The following is a 319-nucleotide window of genomic DNA, read 5'->3' as shown; positions in this document are numbered from 1 at the left end:
TTTTGCTCCAGCTTTTGCTTCCTGGTTCATAATTTATCCAAGACTCAAGTCATTCCTCCTAGCCATTGCATCAACCTTTCTTCAAGCTTTCTTCACCTATCATTAATCAACCAAACACATCAAAGCTATGCTCAAAATCATGAGGTATTCATTCTTTCATAATATATGACAATTATAGCATAAAACCTCATGAAATAGGATGAATTCATACATGGTTGATTAAATCAAAGAAAACATGAAAATCTTTTCTGCCTAGTAATTGATGCTCAGAGCCTTGGGCCATGTTCTTTTTGCTTTTGTATTTTCTTTATTTTCTTTT

This window comes from Arachis ipaensis, chromosome B08 (genome assembly GCF_000816755.2).
Source record: "Arachis ipaensis cultivar K30076 chromosome B08, Araip1.1, whole genome shotgun sequence".
Lineage (NCBI taxonomy): Eukaryota > Viridiplantae > Streptophyta > Magnoliopsida > Fabales > Fabaceae > Arachis > Arachis ipaensis.
The sequence above is the reverse complement of the archived record's forward strand: the minus strand, read 5'-3'. Positions refer to the sequence as shown.